Consider the following 18,207-nt stretch of genomic DNA (forward strand, 5'->3'; position numbering starts at 1 on the left):
ATGTACATTAAAAATATAAGATGTCAAGGGTCACATGGAAAGAACACATGAGGGTTGGTTACTGTGCAATTCATCAAAAGCTCAGATTTCCAAAGGGCCAATGTAGACCCTCAGGTAAGGAGGGGAGACTCCTATTTTAATCAGAGCCCCAAATTCTCGAATATTAATGCTTTAACATAAAGTGCAGGGGCTATTTTCATTCCTCTCATAAAGAATGAGGTAAAGTCAATATCAAATTCATAACCCTGATCCAATTAAATCCCATGATAGGGAAACCACCAGGCAGTTGAGTCTGGCAAATCGATTTGTTTCAATGGTTTTACAGCACAGGAGAGAATGCTTGGAAATGTCATGAAAACCCCAGAGTGCCGTGTTGGGGACTGTGGGATCACAACCCTCTCTAGCACGGGTCCCGCCCACAGGAAATCAAACATCTTGTATCTCATGGGAAGCGGTCTTCGCTGAGGTCTCCAGGCTCTGAGAGCCTTGGGTGCCAGGCAGAGGTGCCAGACGTGATGCAGAGTGAGGATTACTGATAGCGAGTCCGCAGGCCCAGACCAGGGGCAGCAGTGCCAACAACAGCACATTCCCCTGGCGGCTTTGAGTCCCAGCTCAATGGGTGATGCTGAAATGTAACCACTTGCAAATCCTCCAGTGTGCCACCTGCTTTCCCCACTTCCTGTCTTTGCTTTTGTTTTCCAGTTCCTAGTCTTTGTCTCTACACTTGACATGTGCAAATGAACTCTTTCTCTCTCCATTGCAGGGGAGGTGCTTCCTGGGAATGAGTAATATGGGACAACAGGCTTTCTCTGAGCCTTGTTTTCTGTCTCTACAAAATCTGCTTTCTGGAGTTATAGGCATCCAGTGATGAGGGGATACATGATACGCTGATGACGGTTATTATGCCTTCAATCAAATGAGCAGCAGGGTCTCAGGGTCACAGACGTATATTTGGTGGCCCTGCCTGCCCCCTCACCCCATTCCCAAAACACATTAAATTTACTTTTCTTGTTGTGCGAGAAATGCAAAATAATGGTGGAGAAATTCTTACATGGAAACCAGCAAAAAGGCAGTGATCATTTCTGTCCCTTGTTACACAGAAATACCGTCTGTTAATCTGGTAGTAACAACCACCAACAGGCCTGCAGCATGCCTGACTTGCAAGCAGCTGAATCCAATGCTGTGCCCCGAGGATGGCAGCTTCCAGGGGCACCAGCTGGCCACCACATGGCAGGTGCATGTCACTGGGTCTTCCATCATGTGCGGGAGGGCTGCACTTGGGTCCTCCCAGGAATACAGACCTCCTCCGCCTGGAATCACCTCCTCCGCCACCACCATCCATGCACTTAGGAATCCCTTATTCACCATCAAAGAGTTCCATGCAAAACTGCCCCTGATCCAGCCAGTGCCGTGGCTCACTAGGCTAATCCTCCATGTGCAGCGCCAGTACCCCGGGTTGTAGTCCTGGTTGGGGCACCGGATTCTGTCCTGGTTGCTCCTCTTCCAGTCCAGCTCTCTGCTGTGGCCCGGGAGTGCAGTGGAGGATGGGATTTACTGAAGTTGGGTTTACAAGCATAAAGGATACAGGTGAGGGAGTCTCAGGGTCCTTTCTTCACAAAAATGTTTGCTTTCATTTTTTTTTATTTTTTGACAGGCAGAGTGGACAGTGAGAGAGAGAGACAGAGAGAAAGGTCTTCCTTTGCTGTTGGTTCACCCTCCAATGGCCGCCGCGGCCGGCGCGCTGCGGCCGGCGCACTGCGCTGATCCGATGGCAGGAGCCAGGAGCCAGGTGCTTTTCCTGGTCTCCCATGGGGTGCAGGGCCCAAGCACCTGGGCCATCCTCCACTGCACTCCCTGGCCACAGCAGAGAGCTGGCCTGGAAGAGGGGCAACCGGGACAGAATCCGGCGCCCCAACCGGGACTAGAACCCGGTGTGCCAGCGCCGCAAGGCGGAGGATTAGCCTAGTGAGCCGCGGCGCCGGCCACAAAAATGTTTGCTTTCAAACATCCTGGGAGGATGGCCCAGGTCCTTGGGTCCTGCACCTGCACGGGAGACCACAAGGAAGCACCTGGCTCCTGGCTTCTGATTGGCTCAGGGCACCGGCCGTAGCAGACATTTAGGGGTGAACCAACAGAAGCAAGCAAGACCTTTATCTCTGTCTCTCTCTCTCTCACTGTCTAACTCTGCCTGTGGGAAAAAAAAAAACTGCTCCTGTGCAAATAATTTACCCCCAAAACTGCTTGCTCTGGACCTAGAAATAACTATGTCAGGCAGGAGCCAGTAGGACTTTCTCTGCAGCCAAGGGGAGTATGCTTTGCTTGTTTGGAGGAGAGAGGGGAAGCTCCAGTCTTGGGTTGAAAGCAAACATTTTTGTGAAGAAAGGACCCTGAGACTCCCTCACATGTATCCTTTATGCTTGTAAACCCAACTTCAGTAAATCCCATACTATGTGTGGGGTTTGCTCTGAGCCTGGCTATTCCTTTCGCTTCTCCTGGACTTTGTATCCTCTCTGCTAGGGCAAAGGAACCCGCTCTCCTCTACAGGTGCAAAGCCTTGCTGGGAATGAAGACTTACAGGCAAAAGGACAGCCCTGAGGAGGAGGGCAGCTTAAGGCATGGCATTGAGGTGGTCCCGGCTCTGTGACTTTGAGCTTAGTGACCTTTGACAAGTCACAGGCCTGTATTTAGCCTCAGTTTCCTCATCAATGGGCCAGCATCTCCTACTCTCTTCGCTTCAGACATGGCCCGGACCCACATTGAGGTGGAGCTTTGTGGGCTGTGATGTACCACCGCACACTCGCTGCATTGTTTGCAGACATCTGGACACAGCGGCGTGGAAGGCAGCTCCAATCAGGCGTGATGGGGAATGCGTGGGTCCAAGCCAAATGGCGCTCACCTTCACTCCAGATGGCAACACATTAGAGGACTTAGCTGAGCTCATTCTCAGGTGAGAAGTGTGTTTCTTTTCTCTGCCTTGCAATTGCAATTTTCCCATTAACTTTTAAATTAATTTCACATGTTTCTAATGTCACTTCAGTCTCTTTCCCTTAAATAATTATGTTGGGTAAGATTTTCAATTCATTCACCTAATGAAGTCATTCATTCAACCTTCCAGTGAGCACTTACTGATTGCCTGTGTCACGCCTTGCTCTCCATCTCTGGAACACAGGGAAAAGAAAAGAAAGTAATGAGTTTCACTTTTAGTTGCAAAGATGATATAAACAAATGCAAAGCCAAGTCACTGCTCTCTGTATTGTTGGTGCTTGTCAATGATCCGGGTCATGATAAATGTTTACCATCATCATCACAACATTAATTGAGTGTTTACTGTATGCCTGGCCCTGGCCCAGAGGCTTTATGAAGATCATTTCGTTACATCCTTGCAACAAAGTTATAAGCTGGGCATTCTGGTGATGGCACTCTGTCAACCATGACGGAACGGCACCTGCTAAGGAATGACGGTCCCGGGGTTCCAGCTCAGCTTCTCTGACCCCAGAGTTTGGGTTTTAACCACGGCGTTGTCACTTACTGAGCCAAGGCTGGGAGATCAGACAGAGCGTGAAGTGGCTGAGATGGCTGGAGGGAAGCGTGAATGGAGCCGGGGGCCACGCGGGGCAGGCTGGAGAACTCACCAGGGACCAGGGGGTGCTGAAGGCACAGACGGAAGTGCCCCTCCCCAGCTGTTTCAGAAAGGGCTCTCTGATGACGCTGGAGGATGGGCTGAGAGTGAGATAAAGTCAGTCCGCAGGAGCAGTTCCAAAGCCGAGCCCGGCTGACCGACGCTGAGGTCCCGAGATGACGGGCAGCTGTCAGGGGACTTGTAGGAGGCAGCATCATGAAGAATTGGTACATGACAGGATGGCAGGGCGGGGTCACAGAGGCAGAGATGAAGCCAGTGAGCACCAGGCGCCCTCCCTCCAGGCTCTGAGTCTCTCTTCTGGCTCCAGTAATTGGCTCCCTGGGCAATCTGTGCTGTCCTCCCCAGCAAATCAAGCGGATTCTCTTAGGGCCCCACTTGTTAGAACACCCACACCCTGCCTTTCCACGCTGTTCCCATGTTCCAGTTACCCACAGCCTGGGGACCTGCGTTCAGGAGGGTCTGGGCGAGCTCATGGGTGCAAGGCAGCTGAGCTGGTGGGCAGAGCCGCTCCTCCGTGTGTGGCTGCAGACAAGGGGCACGGAGCCATTCTTCTCACTTCCTCCTGTGCCTGCAGGACCCGCTCCCGGGAGAGCAGACCTCTGGGCCTCACTGCAATACCCTGCTTACCTTGGCGATGAGAAGAAAACCCCACCCCAGCCGGGGAAGTGCTCCGTGGCCGGCTGTGATCTGTAATGTTAAAGGGCCCATTGTACCTGTGGTCAGGGTCATGTGAATCTCCACCTCAGAATTCCGTGCAGGGGGGAAGCTGAAGGTCAGTGCTAAGTAACCAGGCAGGGGATTGTGGATAGCTAAACAAGGATGCTGAATGGGAGACTTCAACCTTCTGAGTGCCTGCTCTGGGTGGGGCTCTGGTCCCTAGAATCGCTCCGTGCTTGACCCTGGCAGGTTAAGGAAGCGGATTCAGCTGCACCTGCAAAGTAGGCGTAATATGAATTACCTGGGAGCAATGTGTGGTATTAACAGAGTTGAAGTCTGTCAGAGACAATATATATTCCTTGAGGGGCTGGCGCTGTGGCACAGTAGGTTAATCCTCTGCCTGCAGTGCCAGCATCCCATATGTGCGCCGGTTCTAATCCCAGCTGCTCCACTTCCAGTCCAGCTCTCTGCTATGGCCTGGGAAAACAGTGGAGGGTGGCCCAAGCACTTGGGCCCCTACACTCATGTGGGAGACCCGGAGGAAGCTCCTGGCTCCTGACTTTGGATCAGCCCAGCTCCAGCCGTTGCAGCCATTTGGGGAGTGAACCAGCAGATGGAAGACCTTTCTCTCTGTCTCTTCCTCTCATTGTCTGTAACTCTACCTCTCAAATAAATAAATAAAATCTTTTATAAAAAAGATATATTACTTGAAAGGCATAGTTAGAGAGAGAGAGAGAGAGAGAGAGAGATCTTCCATCTACTGGTCAACTCCTCAGATGGTCTCAATGGCCAGAGCTGGGCCAGGCCAAAGTCAGGAGTGAGAAGCTTCCTCTGGGTCTGCCACATGGGTAGCAGGGCTACATCTTGGGCCATCTTTTGCTGCATTCCCACGTCATTAGCAGGGAGCTTGATCATAAGTGGAGCAGCCGGGACCCCAACCAGCACCTATATGGGATGCCCATGTCGTAGGCTTAGCCCACTGCTACAATGCCAGTCCCTACTTTTAAATTATTATTTTTACAGTAAATTTTTCAAAAAATATTTGTTTATTTTATTTGATAGAGTTACAGGGAGAGAGAGAGCAAGGGAGAGACAAAGAGAGAGAGGTCTTCCGCCTGCTGGTTCACTCCCCAAATGGCTGCAATAGCCAGAGCTAATTTGGTCTGAAGCCAGGAGCCAGGAGTTCTTCTGGGTCTTCCACATGTGTGGCAGGGATCCAAGCACTTGTGTTGTTCTCTGCTGCTTTCTTAGGAGCATTAGCAGGGAGCTGGCTCAGAAGTGGAGCAGCCATGACTCAAACCAGCACTCTTATGGGATGCTGGTGCCACAGGTAGGCTCTGTCTGCATCACCACCACGCTGGCCCCTTACGGTCAAATTAGAAGAGAACTTTTGGTCACCACGTCCAATGCTGCTGCGTTTCTCGTGACAGGGACTCACATTTCTTTTCCACAAGGCAGTCCACACAACACAATGTACACACATCTACTTGAAATGGTGTTTTCTATGCTGTACTTTATAAAACTCTGTCTCCTACATGGATGTCAAGGAAGGTACCTGGGCCATTCACAGGTGCTTCCCAGGCACATTAGCTGAGAGTTGAATAGGAACTGGAGCGGCCAGGACTTGAACTGGTGCTGTGATATGGGAGGCTGGCGACACAAGTGGCAGCTTAACCACTGTGCCATGACAGCCACCCTCCAGTCTCGGTGTTTCTAAATGACCTTGGGAGGCTGTGTCAATTTTCACAGACACAGTTTCCTGTCCAGGAAAGTGGATATGAATAACGTCTACCCCATGAGGTGCTGAGGTTCAAAGCTAACCACGGAGATCTCAGTACTTACTGCTGCGTCAGAGCAGATTCATTGGGCTACATTCTCATTTTGAACTTCATTTTTTGTTGCTATCATCTTTGCATTGTGTGTTATCTCCATAACCACTTCCTTAGGAGAGTGTGGAAAGAGATGATGTAAGAGAGGTATGAATTGCAGATTTAGAATTTAGTTGCCTTCACGTTCCTTCTGATAGTACAACCTGTTCAAGGGAAAAAAAAGAAAATATTACTTTCTCATTCCGACGGAAAAGAATAGCCGAGTCTCTCTGATCTTGAGTTAGGGCTCCCTTTTAAACAGTTGTTAATTTTAAGATTTTCTAAAACTATCCCAAACAGGCTTCAGGGGGGCACATCCCAGGCTGAGTTTGCAAACCCCTGGTGTTGGAGGGTAGGGCAGGTAAGCGGAAAGTCAGACCTTGAGGAAGGTGCTATGCAGAGCACCAGCCACAAGAGGGCGCAGTTCATAAATGGTAAGAACAGGTATGATGGTGATGAAGGTAAGGAGAGACAGGAAACACAGGGCAAATTCAGAGAAAGAGGAGACTCTGAAGCCCCCCATCCTGGGGCGGGCAGTGACGTCCCACCTGCTTCCCCTCGCCCTGCTCTGAGGCAGGGCCCTGTGTCGTGAGTTTATAGCTTCCACCAGCTGCCTCTGGGGGGACACCCCAAGTGGCTGTGAACAGAAACTGGAAACCCCATCCTTTTCCTTCAACCCTTTGCCGTTAGGTGTCTTTCCTGTTGATGACTTGTGGCAATTTCAGAAAATCCATTAAAATCGTAGACACCATTTACTGTCTGCGTGGGTCGTCCTACCCGAATTAGATCTTTGCTCAAGATATTGGAGTAAGCTTCACACTCAACATGAGTGTTCAGTCACCGTGTCAGATTCTTCCCCTCCCAACCCAGCCGTGAAATCCCGAAGAGCTAGATGTTTAAGCAGCGCATTTCTCAGCCCACTTTCAGGAGCCAGAGCCCACCGAACACCCCCACGTGGGAGTGAAGTCTGTCCACGAAAGTTGCCGTCACCAAGGGAAGATCATCCACGGAACTAAGCGTCAGGGTAATTCCATCTCCAGTGAGCCTTTTCCAGCCAATTGCATCCTCTCTCATGCTTGGGAGGGGGCACAGGGTCACCACGGGGTCTCTGTGTGGCAGAGACCTGACCCCCATAAGGAGGAGTTCAGACCCCAGGGAGCGGCTGCTCTTCCAGCCTGGCCTCCAGAATGAGACCCGTGGGCCAAGCTGCACCAGCGCCCGGCAGGCTGCGAGCAGAACAGAGGCTCGTGACAGCAAGGGGAAACTTGGAGGTCCTCCAGGGTGCACCCCGATCCTTCCAGGACTGATGTGAGGCTCTGGGAGTCCACACCGGTGGCTGATTTCCCTCACGGATGCTGCTTGCCGTCTCTGCAGGGAAGAAAGTTCACTTGCAAGGCATTGACCTGTGCGCTCAAGAAAAGTTAACTCCAAGGTTACATTTAGAATATTTCTTTAGAATGTTAATACAAATTAACAAGTTTACTTCCACATCCATGCCTGTCTTTATTTCTTAGCACTCTTAAGGATTTCCTTCAAACTGGTCTTAACATATTGCTGATGCACCTGTTAGTTGATTAGTTGGATAAAAATTTTTGACAGATATTCATTATATATATGTGTATGTGAGAGTTATATATTTTAATTATTTATTTCTTTGCATTTTTCCTTGGAGAGGAGAGAGAGAGAGAGAGAGAGAGAGAGAGAGAGAGAGGTTTTCTATTCACTAGTTTACTCCTCAAATGCCCGCGACAGCTGGGTCTGGGCCAGACAGAAGCCAGGATCTAGGGTCAGGCCAGATCTCCAGGTCTCAGCTATGTGCGTGTCAGGGACACAGATAACTTGGGCCACCCCCTGCTGCCTGGACATGTATGCATTAGCAGGAAGCTGGGAGCAGAGGCAGAGGGGACTCACACCCAGGCACTCCCATGTGGGACGCAGGCATCCTAAACAGCGTCACAAAGGCTCTGCCAAATGCCGAGAGTTCTGTTTCGGCTTTGAGAATAACCCTTAGCAATTGCTGTGAGGTGAACGCAGAGGTTCTGGTCCAGCCTTGGCTGTCAGTCTCACCCTGAGCGTTGTGAAGAAGCCGCAGGGCCTGGCTGGGCACTGGTGCCCTCATCTACAAAGTTAACACAGAGTTCCTCCATGTAGTTCTAGTTGGGAGGGGTAGGGAGAGAGTGTGCTGTAAGCCCATTTTGCAGATGGAAGTGTTGAGATGTGAAGAGGTTTAAAGACTTCCTGAAAGTCACAGGATACCTCTCATGAGAGCTCACCATGTGCAAGTCCACACCTGGCAGGACAGTCTGCTGGCACAGCTGAGAGCTTCCCATGGCTATCGCTCCAGGTCTTTAGGAAAAGAGCAGGAGGGGCTAGCATTGTGGTGTAGCAGGTTAAGTCTCCACATCCCACACGGGCACCGGTTCATGTCCCGCTGCTCCAGGATCCAATTTCCTGCTAATGTCCTGGGAAAAGCAGCTGAAGATGGCCTAAGTGTTGGGCTCCTTCCACCCATGTGGGAGATCTGGAAGAAGCTCCTGGCTCCTGGCTTCACCGTGGCTCACCCCTGGCTGTTGCAGCCATCTGGGGAGTGAACCAGCGGATGGAAGATCGCTCTCTGTCTCTTTGTCTATCCCTCTCTCTGTAACTCTGATTTCACAAAAAGCAAGATGGGGCCAGCACTATGGCACAGTGGGTTAAGCCATGGCCTGCAGCATCTACATCTCATATGGGCACTGGTTCAAGTCCCAGCTGCTCCACTTCCAATCCAGCTCCCTGCTAATGTGTCTGGGAAAGCAGTAGAAGATGGCCCAAGTCCTTGGGGCCCCTGCACTCATGTGGGAGACCCAGAAGAAGCTCCTGACTCCTGACTTTGGCCTGGCCCAGCCCTGGTATTTGCAGCCATTTGGGGAGTGAACCAACAGATGGGAGATCTCTCTGTCTGTCTCTCCTTCTCTCTCTCTCTGTAACTCTGCCTTTGAAATAAGTAAATAAATCTTAAAATACAAAATAAAAAATCAGGAGCAGACATCTGGCCTAGCTGCTAGGATGCACACATCCCACATCCCACACTGGAGAGCCTCGGTTCGATTCCTGGCCGTGGCTCCTCACCTCAGCTTCCTGTTAACACAACAGTGATGGCTCATGGAATGGGACTCCTGCCACCCACCTGGGAGAGACCTGGACATAGTTTCTGACTCCTGGCTCTGGCCTTGGCCCAACCTTGACCACTGTGGGCATTTGCAGAGTGAACCAGGGCCTCTGTGTTCTCTCTCTCTCTCTCTGCCTTTCAAATACACTTTCAAAAATAAAAATGAAATCTACTTTCAAATGAAATAAGAAAAGAGCAGACTGTGTAGGGTCTGGCTGCACAAATGAGCAGCTGCTTAACCTTGGGCAAGTCGCCGCCTGTTTCTGAGTGCCAGCTCCCTAGGAGGAGACATGGGAATACAAATGTGTATTTTATCATGTGGCTATAACATGACAAACGGATAGCACCCAATACAGCATCTGGCACATAGTAGGATGTCTACACATACCACTTTTGCTCTTGTCTGTTTTAGCAGATGAGCCCTGTGTTCAAGACCTGGCCCTGTAGGTGTCGAGCTGGGGCTCTGAGTCGGCCCTGCGTCTTCCTGCTATCATCAGTGAGATGAAGATGCTGGTGGTGACTCTCGCTGCTCCTCTGAAAATGACATTGGCCAATATCTAGGACCCAGGGGGCCACGGCACAGGCACAAAATCACTGTTCTTATCAGTAATTGATGATGAAAGCTCTCAGGCAGAGGGAAGGTCAGAGACAGGACCCTGGAGTGGAATTTTCAACAGAATCTGCCTTGAAAGGCACACAGACATCAACAGGGCTTCAGCCTGAGCAGTGTGGACTCAGGCAGCCAGGTGCTCCGTCGATGGTTCACAACTACAGGAGGAAAGAGTCCTGCTTCATCAAGAGATGATGTGAACCCTCACTTCTACATATGTTAATGATGGGCACTGCCATGCATTCATGAGCAATTCCAGAAGATTTATGCCGATCTTAATGGCTGGAGATGTCCTTCAAATTTTCCATCTGCCCTGCACTAGGTCTAATATGATAATAAACAGGAAATTGACTGGGCTAAGGGACGTGCAGTTCTGTTTTGTTCCATAAAATACACAAGGCTGCTGACATTGCATATTAATTAGCTGATCCTTTCCTTTGCCGGTGAAGAGTTCGGTTTTGTATTACTTGCACGGAAGTAAAACTTGGCTCCGAGGTCTGGAATGTATGCGATCTCATTCATTAATGTCTTTAGAACACCTTAAGAATTTCTAGGATCATCCAGGGTTGGCAAGGGTGAGGTAAGACCTGACCTAAACCATGGAAAATCTCTCACTCTCTAGGAAGGTGGGGGGGGGGGGGGATCAAGCCTAACAGTGGTCACAGCGAATCATGCCAGAGCTTCTCTGTTGTCCAAAGCATCACTGTGATCTCCCCTCAGCCTTGGGGAACCATGTGAGCGTCGCTTTCCTTTGGCCAGAGGAGGGCTAGAAGCTGGTTCCCCTGTGCCCCACTTCCTGTCTGAATGTTTGAAAATGCTTCTGTTCACTCATTTGGTAAATAGTTATCCATGACTTCTGTGAAGGAGGTCTTCAAACAGTTTGTAGAAATCGGCAGCATTAAAAATAACTATGCGGCCGGCGCCGCAGCTCACTAGGCTAATCCTCCGCCTTGCGGTGCCAGCACACCGGGTTCTAGTCCCGGTGGGGGCGCCGGATTCTGTCCCGGTTGCCCATCTCCCAGGCCAGCTCTCTGCTGTGGCCAGGGAGTGCAGTGGAGGATGGCCCAAGTGCTTGGGCCCTGCACCCCATGGGAGACCAGGAGAAGCACCTGGCTCCTGCCTTCGGATCAGCGCGGTGCGCCGGCCGCAGCGCGCCAGCCACGGCGGCTATTGGAGTGTGAACCAATGGCAAAAGGAAGACCTTTCTCTCTGTCTCTCTCTCTCACTGTCCACTCTGCCTGTCAAAAAATTAAAAAACAAATAAATAAATAAAATAACTATGCATGGATTTAAGAAAAAATTTTACATTGACATAAACTTACTTTTGATTCCATTTCCATGGCTTTTCAGACATGCACTTCTATATGCTAGGGATTCTATTGGGTGCTAGAAATACAGCTACGAAAAGGGCAGGCAAGAATCCCTAGACTCAGAAAGCTTACGTTCAAGAATGGGAGGTCAGCAGACAACCCGAAGGCAGGCTAGTAAGAACAGAATCTGTGGGTGAAGATTTCAAGCAGGCACGGATGGGAGAGTCTCCTGTTCCTGCTTCGTCATCTTTGAGCCTCAGCTGGGTGGAGCCAGGTCAGCTAGGGTGAGAGGATCCCACTCTGACGCAGTTTCTGCAGCGGGAGTGGTTGGAACGCGGACCCCGCTGGCACTACAGGCTGGGGTACTTGTACATGGCTTTCCCAGGGTGTCACGTCGGGATGGCGGGGATCCCTGTACTGCAGCCAAGTGTCCAGTGAGTCATTCAGAAACTGCCTTTCATGGCTTAGCCTCAACATTCAGTGAGTGTCTGCTGTTGGTCAGAGGAGCCAAGGCTCATCGAGATTCAGGAATATAGAACAGACTCAAATAATTAGTGAGTATTTTGGAAGCCAGCATGCTGCTTTAGGTTCATCCATTTCCATGGAGAGGGAGCTCACATTTCAAGCGAAATGAACAGTGGCAGAGGCACCTGTTCATTCGCTTAGCCAATATGACGGGATGCTGTGCTAGGTGCTGGGGGCTCTGGGTTGGACACGATGCAATCCTCCCCCAACACACACAGAGCTTCCAGCAGAGCAGGAATGGCTGGTGACCAAACGCCCTGTAATACCCTTTGATCAGTGTGGTGACAGCATGTGGAGTGAGCTGAACGAACCTGGACAAATGGTGCAAAACTTCTCCTCCTTTACATATAAGGAGGCTACAAAGACCCACCTCCTAAGGTTGCTACAAGGATTAGATAAGGAACCCAAACAGTCCCCGGTGATGTCTTCACACCATCCTGTTTAGATCTGTGGATGTCCATTGTGGCTACCTGGCCTCTCCCTGCTTGGCTTGTTTACTTGCTGACCGCCCGAGTGTAGCTGACCACTTGAGTGTAGCCTGGATGTAAGACATGCAGTGTGTTGCGCTGGCTGCTGTGTAGATATCCGGGTGTTAACTCACCTTTCACAAAAACTGCTGGTAGGCTGCCTAGTGGTTCTACCTAACCTTGCACCCTCTAACTCCAGCCCTCTGTGTTGTGCTCACCTTTCTTTCTCCCACAGCACTTCCCACCATGCAACGTGAACTCTGTAAGTCTCACAGGGATGAGTTCATTATCTCATCATGCTAGACTGTAAATTCCATAAGAACAGGGACCTTTGATCTTTGTTCTCACTGATGCGTCACCAGTGCCCTTCTCCTCCATTTAAGAGCGAGATGAGTCAGGGGCTGCTTGGGGTATCAGGAGAGGTGTGAGTAGTTAGCCCGAGATGGAGATCCTGGCAACAGAGGGATGTGAACAGCTTTAGGATTTATAGATGGGAGGTAGCACCAACATCATGCTGATGGCCTCAATAAGAAGGTGGAAAGAAGGAAACCAATGCTAACTGATAGGGCTTGGTTTGAGTAACTGGGGGTCTAAAGTGATGGCATTGGGTAAGACTAAGTGATGTGTGTGTGTGTGTATGTGTGTGAAAAGTGGTCTGTGTATGTGTGAAAACTATCCTATGTGTGTGTATGCTGTGTGAGTAGACATGTGGAGTGTGGATGTACATGTATGCTGTGAGGTGTGCTGTGCAGTGTGTGTGTGTAGTGTGGTGCTGGTGGAAAGTCAATCAATATTTTCTCATGGGTTTGATTGCGAGATGAGTATTAGGTTTCCTGGAAGAATACTGTTCCATCCAGAACCCATCTGAAGGAAGTGATGAGGAGTGCCCACAGGCTCAAGGAGATTCCTCATTACATTTATTTGTGAGTCCAAAACGAAAGCTCCCATTATGTCCAGAATTTTGAGACTGGCAGAGATAATTAGAATTCTCTATGCCACTGAGGAGTCCTTGGTCTGGCTGGCCCTCATCTTACAAAGATGATATTGAGAATGGGAAATTCTTCTTAGATACACATGGGGCTGGCTGAGTGTTTACTCTGTGGTGTATACGTGCTAGAAGAGAAATATCCACAAACTCCGCTCATCACAAACCCTACAAATCATGACCACTTAGAGACGCAGGAAATCTCAGGGTCACCATTCCATGCAAAGCCCTCCAGCAGAGTGAGAGGGGAGATCAGGGTGCACTCCAGGGCTGGGGTGCTGGGTGACACTGTGCAATTTGATCCTATTAGAGGAGAAAGATGTGAACTGTTTAGGTCTGGTGTCCTGTCCTGGGCTTGCTGCTGCTTCCCTGGATGGCCTGTGACGCTGACACGCCATTGACCCTGTCTTGGTTGGGTTTTCTCACAGTGAGATGGTGAGAATCCCTTGGCACGCTCACTTCTGGGTTTCTGTGGTTTGGAAGCCGCTACTATTATTCCCTGTAGTGCAGAGCATTGCAGCTAGGGGGAGCCGTGGCGCTCTTCTCTCCCCCATCCCTCCCCGAATTCAGAAGGTGCAGAAGGCAGGAGACCTTCCCAAGAGCACACCCCCTTCTCTAAATCACATCACAGGCTGCAGCCCAAGAGGCCCAAGCAAACAGGAAATAAAAAATTGGCCCCTAAAAGAAAAACTGACGATGGGGAAAAACAGTTGGCATTGCTCTTAAAAAATCCTCTGCAACTTGAATCGATTTTAGATAAAATGTCTCTTGCTTTATTTATAAGGTGTATTAGCTCATGGAAAGTTATGCTTGTATTAAACAGATAGTTTTGCCATCTTAGACATCTGTACTTTTTTAAAAAAGATTTATTTATTTATTTATTTGAAAGAGTTACACAGAGAGAGGAGAGGCAGAGAGAGAGAGAGAGAGAGAGAGAGGTCTTCCATCTGCTGGTTCACTCCCCAGATGGCCGCAACAGCTGGAGCTGCACCAATACGAAGCCAGGAGCCAGGAGCCAGGAGCTTCTTCCTGGTCTTCCACGAAAGTGCAGGGGCCTAAGGACTTGGGCCATCTTCTAATGCTTTCCCAGGCCATAGCAGAGAGCTGGATTGGAAGAGGAGCAGCCAGGACTAGAACTGGTGCCCATATGGGATGCTGGCGCTTCAGGCCAGGGTGTTAACCTGCTGAGCCACAGCGCCGGCCGCAGACATCTGTACTTAAAACCATGACATGAGCACCATTTCTTGTGAGGTAAGGACCAGAGTCCCCAGTCCTGGCTCCACCCGCCACCTGCACCTACATCCCTAGCCATTCCTGCCCTCATCATGGCCTCTGCCTGTGTGTGCCAGTTTGTCTGTAAACCTCCAATCTCTGCTTCGGTTCTGCTCTGGTCCTCCAACCACCTCCCCGCTGTGGTTCTCCAAGTGAGCATCTACCCATCTTCCCAGACTCGGCCACGCATCACCCTCTCCGGGATGACAGCTCCTGCCCTGTCAGATTTTCTGGTTTTCTCCTGTGTGAGTTATTGTGCTGGGCTCCGCACCCTCTCCTATCCTCCCAACATAACATGGCGTGGCACTGATTTCTTCATCTGCTCCTCCTACTTCCCTGATTCAGACTAAGGTCTTTTTTCTTGGAAACAGAAAATATGCCATTTATCTTGATATCCCCTAAACTTGTCCTGATCCCATCAATTCACTCATTTAATTATTTATATTTATTTTATTTGAGAAGCAGGAAGATAGACACAAAGAGACAGAGATCTCCCACCTGCTAGTTCACTCTCCCAAATGCTCACAATAGCCAGGGCCAGGCCAACGTTGAAGTGTGGAGCCGGGAACTCAGTCCAGGCCTTTCAAGTGGCTGCAGCCACCCAACCACCTGTGCTGTGGCCACCCAGCGCCTCCCCGCGTTGCATTAACAGGAAGCTGGAGTCAGGAGCTGAAGTGGGAAACAGGCCCTGGTACTGCAGTGTGGGAAACAGGTTTTTTGACCTGTGTTGATGAATTCTCACTGTCTTAAGTGAGCTTCTCAACTGCTAAGCCAAATGCTTTCACTCCAATAAAAATTGCTAATGTACCTCCTAAGTTCCCTGCATTGTCGTAGCTACAACAGACACAGCAGGGTAGCAAAAGCAAAAAGGAGACTTTGTTATCTGGGCACCTAGACATCCAATCAAGGATCATGTTTGCCAGCCTTTCGTGCATGTTTGTAGTCAAAATAACATGTCCAAGCTACTAGGGTATGAATGGAAGTGCCACGTGCACCTTCTGGGTCATTATCTTAAAGGGAAGGAATGCTCCTCCCTCTGTTTTCCCCATCCATGCTGGTTGGACTATAGATATGATGGCAGGAGCTGCAGTCGCCACTTTGGATCATGAGATGGGTGCCACGTGTTGAGGGTGGCAGACACCAAGGTGGAAGTAGGCTCATTTACCCTCACACCAAGGCTTTGCATCCTCTAAATGTCCACTACAAGGAGAAATGAACGGACAGCTTGTTCAATCAGTGTTCCGCTCTGTTACACAACCTACGCCTAACCTTGCCCGTCTAGATGGTGTGAAGGTAGCCCCGATGTCGTCATTCCCACTGAAGCTGTTTAACACGGACGCTGAACACGTGGCCAGCTCAATGCCTCAGTGAGTGAGCGGAGAGTTCAAGGTCTGATTAGAGGAAGCCAGGAAGAATAAATAATTGAGCAGTTTGTCCCAATGGGAAGACAGCAGTCTGAGTGATGGGATTTAGGTCATCCAGACGCTGAGCCGCAGACAGCAGGACAGGGCGCCAATTCCCCCCGTGGTGCTGTCCACGCTGTCCTCACTCTGTCCTCCCAGGGTTTCCACGTCTGATGCAGATCCTCATTACCTGTTCCCTAAATCAGGGCAGTAGTGAGCAAGCCGGCCTCTCCACCCACCCGGTCCTGCCAGGCCTCCTCGGAGCTGTTGCCATGGCAATCTCGCCCAGCCTCGGGGCTGATCAAAACCTTGGAGGGCGCCCCGTTGCCTTCAGGTGGAAAAGCCAACCTCTTTGAACGAGCTCCTTGCTTCAGCCCACCCCACCCCTCCGCCACCTCTCCCACTCACACCCCTCACCCACGCTGTGTCCTTGCCCCACTGCACACAGGCCGTCTCCGTTTTCAATGCCTTTTTTTTTTTTCCACGCTGACCTCTTTCATGGGAAGGACTTCTGCCTCCAATGTCACTCTTAGCTCTGGCTGTTAAAACCCTGCCCTGTTTCAGTGCCCAGCAAAATGCTGCGTTTCCTGGCTCTCTGTCTTAGAGTCAGAAGGATTTTAGCCTCTTGCTGTATGTTCCCACCCGTGAGTTCTCATTCAGCATGTATCACACTGACATGCACATCCGATGCAGGGTGGGTAGGGGGGAAAGACATCGCAGGTTCACACTACTCACAACAACGATAATGTCTAACTGCTGAGCCCTGACCATTTACTAAACACAAAAACTTAGACAAATTATTTCACGTCCAGTCAGGTCTCTTGACCTCTCCTCCCAAGTGTCGGGTTGAGACATTGTTTTAGCTTTTAATTTTTTATGCGTTTTCAGTTATTTGAAAGGCAGAGGGACAGGGACAAGTAAACAGAGATCTTCCTTTCTCTGGTTCCCTCCCCAAATGCCCACCACAGGCAGGTCTGGGTCAGGATCTTGGAACTTGATTCAGATCTCCCATGTGAGTGGTGGGGACCCAAGTATTGTGAGCCATTACCTTCTGCCTCCAAGCATGTGCAAAAACAGGAGGCTGGACTGGAAGTGGAGGTAGGACTCAAATCAGGGACTCCACTATAGGCTGTGGGCATCCCAAGGGGCATCTTAACTGCTGTGCCAAATGCCCTGAGATAACGTTGCATGACATGCTGGATTGTGAGTGTCCAGGCCAGTTCCTTGTACACAGTAGGCACTCAGCTCCTGCTGTCTCCATGTCTGCAGGGCTAAGTGTGTAGCTCCCACCTCATGACGGCTGATGTATTTCTCTGCACATAGTAGGTGCTCTGCACATAGTGGGCACTCAGCTCCTGCTGTCTCCGTGTCTGCAGGGCTAAGTGTGTAGATCCCATCTCATGACAGCTGAGGTATTTCTCTGCACATAGTAGGTGCTTGCTGAACCTCATGCTTTGGCTTGAACACCAAATTCCTGGTCAGCCTATGCTTGATGTTTGAGGTAAGTGGCATACTAATGCTACTGTTAGTGTCTGTGACCCAGGGTGCTGAGTGTCCATCACATGTCCTTCTTTGCCAGTAACCAAAACCGTACATTTTAACTCACTCACTTGCCTCTCTTGTTGCGGAAGATGACTGTCAATCCCATTCATGGGTGTGGGCGAGGAGATGCAGACCAAGTGCATCTTCCCCTGCTCCTGGAACGAGAACATGATGGTGACCCCCAGAGACATGCAGAGGGCAACAGCCTAGGCAGGGGAGAAGGATGACGTCAGGAGCCTGGGGCCCGACAGCTTCCATCAAGACTGAAACATGAGCACAAGGGACCTCCTGGCTGGTTGAAACTCCTGTATTGGAACCTCTGTTGTGTGAGCCCAGGAGAGTCCACTGCCTTTCTCGCTAGCCCAGCAACCCTGGGAAGCATGTGTAGTCCTAGAGCCTCAGTGCCGGCATCTGTAGAAGGCAGCAGTGGCACCTGTGCCATGGGGTTGCTGTGAGGACACAGGAGACTATGTATACAAACGGCTTGTCACAGCGCTTGGCACACACAGGGAGCTCAATGCCTTGGTGATCATTGTTATCACAAGTCAGCTGAAATTGCGGCTCCCCGGATACTGACCCCTGTGTGGAGCTGGGGCGCTGATTCTGCGCCTGAAATAGGCGATGATCTCATCCTCCCATGTTTATAGCAATCGCTGCACAACCATGTCTCTCCCCAGTCACTGATGTCATCCTTGCCCTCCCCCACTTGGTTGGGGCTGAAGCGAGGGACGGCTTATGGCAGTCCCAGGAGGGCAGAGGGGAAAGCCACATCGCTGTCAC

The sequence above is a fragment of the Oryctolagus cuniculus genome, chromosome 6 (genome assembly GCF_964237555.1).
Source record: "Oryctolagus cuniculus chromosome 6, mOryCun1.1, whole genome shotgun sequence".
Classification (NCBI taxonomy): Eukaryota; Metazoa; Chordata; class Mammalia; order Lagomorpha; family Leporidae; genus Oryctolagus; species Oryctolagus cuniculus.